The following is a 3,565-nucleotide window of genomic DNA, read 5'->3' as shown; positions in this document are numbered from 1 at the left end:
CACACCGTAACCCTCCCGGATGTGGGGAAAACAGTAAAGGTGGACTCATCAGAGAACAATACATGTTTCACATTGTCCACAGCCCAAGATTTGCGCTCCTTGCACCATTGAAACCATGTAAAACCCTAGCCTCGCCCTCTGATCCCTTGGTCGGGCGAGCACGTGTTTCCCTCCCGATCTGAGCATATTTCCAGCAGCTACTAGTGGATAAAGATAAGTAGATAAGAACCAATTGAAATGCAGCCCTAGCTGAGCATCACAGTCTGTGAGGATGATGATGATAACAAAGATGGCGGATCTTCAATGTAAAAGATGGACTGCCTCAGGACACAATGCTACCTACGGAGCCAAACAATTGGGGTTAGGACCACCCCAAGGATATGTAACAAAAACACACAGTTGCAGTTTTGAAGGCATACAAAGGCCCCAGGTGCAGGCCCATTTGTACAAAATGTAGTAAGTTCTTTAAAAAATAAAACTTAGTTTGTTTGTTTTGTTTTAGTCTCTCCTGTGAGTATAAAGTCCACGAACTCCCCCTTCCCAACATCAACTGTCGGTTAACTTGGCACAGCACTGGACGATTCGGAATCTGTCCTCATTTGTTGGTCACGGGAGTCGTTTTCTGGCTCCATCTGCTGCTGATGATGATCGTGAGCGTACTTCTGGCGGTTTTGTTAAACTTCACACCCAGGAAGGCAAAGAGGACGGGGTTCGGGCAGCAGCGGAAGTAGGCCAGCGCTTCGGTGATGGAGATCCATGTCTCCACCGACTGCTGCAGCTCGCAGCTGGAGGACACAATGACGTTTATCATCGTAAGGGTGTCCATAACGATGCCAACGCAGTAGGGCTGCTAGCAGCCGAAGAAGCAACTAATGAGGATTACTATCGTCTTTAGGCTTTCTTCTTCTTCGGCACCTGGCACCTTCGAAGACACTGGAGATGATGATGATACAGTAGTGGACGAGGATGACCAGTCCGGGTAGGAAGAAACCCACCAGGATGTGCTGGAAGAGGACAACTGCCATCCATATCAGACTGCTTTCCTCCGGGTAGATGCGCTGACAAACCAGCACTCTCCACGCCTTCCTCTGCAAAGAGGTAGCTGGAGGAGCTTACATTCTGTACGTCCTGGACTCGGGCAAACACCAGGTCAAGTATGGTCACGATGGCAGCAGGCAGCCACACTCCGCGTAGATCACTCTGCTCGCCAGCAGCTTTTTCTTGGCCTGACTGTTGGTGGCACACACGACCGCCAAGTACCTGTCCAAGCTGATGAAGGCCAGAATCAGGATGATGCTGTACAGGTTCACCCTGTAAATCGTGTGGACTGACACGCAGAGGAAGCCTCCAAAGTGCCACATCTCGACAGTGTCCACTGCCCAGAAGGACAGCGTGAGGATGAACAGGAGGTTTTGTTAGTTTTTAGTTTTAAAGTTCTTAAAACCCAGAGAAAAAAGATTGTTTATAAACTTGAGTTTATAACCACAATACTGGTCCAATTTGAGCTGTTCTCAAGGAAAACAGTTTAAAACTTTAAGCTGTACATCACATGTTTATTGATACAGGGGAAAAAAGTGTCATGAGCTTCACTTCAGTTAAGAAAAAATGACACAGACCTCTGCCATGCTTTAACCGATCTTGTAAAGTTTTGGTGCGACAGTGTGTTTGTGTGTTTTGCAGCAAGACAATTAGAAGCTTCCCACATAAATAAGCAGGCACAGCCACCCAGCCAATCATCCTTCAAGGCTCTGCTTTAAAAGATCTTCATCCATGGAACCCTCCGTTCTGCAGCTGAACTTTGACGTTCGGATCTCCGCCTTCCTTCCTCCTTATTTGCTCGCAGAACCATTCGCCTGGCCTCCTGCTTTGGCATCCATTCTCCATCATTCCCAGTCCAGACCGTGCTCCAGGTCTCCTGGCTCCGATCTGGATTCATCCCACCTCGCTCAGCTCTTCGCGCTCCTGCCACTGCATGATTCTCTCCCTCCACCTCCTCCAAAAGCGCCCTAAAATCTTTCTGCCAAGCGATGCCGAGGTTGGCCTCTTCCACCCTGGCTCCCGCTGCACATTCCTTCTGCAGCAGTCTTCTGCAGCACCTTCTCCTCTGGTCTTTGTCTCTCAAACCGATCCTCCCGCTCCTCAAGCTTTTACGTCTTCTTCTACTCCTGTTATTCCTCAATCTTCTCTTCTTCATGCATATCGTCCATGGATTCTCTCCAGCGCTCCATTCATCTCGCTCAACATCTCCAGAGTTCACCTCAAATTTGGCCATGTCAGCTTCCTCCTCTCTGCTCTACCGGCACCCAACCCGCTCCTCGGCCCCTCCCACCGGCATTCACCTTGTTAACGCCCGGCGTTGCTTGTCTCTAGGTGAGATGCATCACTCCATTTCTTTTTCCATTCCATTTCTGAACCTTCAGCTACGTTTCAGGCATTCAGTGTTTCTCAGTTCTCTTTTGTGCTCAGGCAGATTCTATGTTCCCACACATTATAACGTTCCACCTATGCTCTGTTCCAAGATTCTGTAGTGGCAGTACATTAATCCAGTCTACAGAATAAGAAATCACCGTTCACTTTGTCAGCAAAGCTGATTAAATCTTTAACACTCCTCGAAGTTTGCTGCTCTCTCAGTAGTTTAAAGAAGGGCTTCCAGTAGTTTAAAGAAGGGCTTCATGTTTATATTTGGAGTTCTACTGCCCAACAACAAATTTGGAGATATTCAAAGTTGTTGGAACGCTTGGATCTAAAGAACTGGACAAGGGTGTCTAATTTAATTCATCGTTGGCCCACACAGCAAACCAGTTCCTCAAGGTACGATCTACACGCAAAGCTCTAAGTGTGACTGAAGAGTCACTCATAATGCAAGGCTTTAGTTGTGTGAAGATATAACCATCAGCTTTTTCAAATATTATTTTCTCCACTCAATCCGTATAAGACAAACTGTCAGGTTTAAACAACCTAAAATACTTGTAACATCACAAAAAGAAGAGAAAGACAAATAATTTGTTATTTCACTCGCTGCGAGGAGAATGGACAGAGATGTGCTTCCAGTTACAAATATCCTACCGCTCTGAAAACCATCTGTCCGCACCTCTCTTTTTATTATCTTTTGGGGGTCCCTAGTTACAAAGAACGTTGCTCTCTAAGGATGGGAAAAACAGCTGCATTGTAAACAGGTCATAAACACCATTATCTTTTAACAACACACTTCCACAGTCTCCCCCCATCCTAAGATCAGTGTGTCCTCTGTTCAGCACAATCAACCACCCTCTTTATGACACCCTCATCTTCATTTTTCATGAGCACAAATATAATTACACTCACAGGCACTTACTGACATTCAAATCACAGATTCTAATAGAGATGGATCTGGGTACAGGTCAGAAAAGTGGTCAGTTGCATCCTCATCAGCTTCATCATCCTGATGTTTAAGTAACGGATAGAGTTGGGTAACTCTGTCTTCCATAGGAGGAATAGCTGTGGTGATGAGACGGTTAAGCAGAGAATGAAGGCAGGGAATACAACAACATCCAACATATGGCTTTACTTAGGCTGCCATCAGCAG

General features: G+C 46.4%; 1 pseudogene; it reads right to left on the bottom strand.

The window, feature by feature from the left end:
- Positions 1–595: 595 nt before the first annotated feature.
- On the bottom strand, positions 596–2,272 carry LOC124882501 (annotated as a pseudogene).
- Between the last annotated feature and the right edge of the window lie 1,293 nt (positions 2,273–3,565).

This window comes from Girardinichthys multiradiatus, chromosome 1 (assembly GCF_021462225.1).
Source record: "Girardinichthys multiradiatus isolate DD_20200921_A chromosome 1, DD_fGirMul_XY1, whole genome shotgun sequence".
In the NCBI taxonomy this organism is placed as follows: domain Eukaryota; kingdom Metazoa; phylum Chordata; class Actinopteri; order Cyprinodontiformes; family Goodeidae; genus Girardinichthys; species Girardinichthys multiradiatus.
The sequence above is the reverse complement of the archived record's forward strand: the minus strand, read 5'-3'. Positions and strand labels throughout refer to the sequence as shown.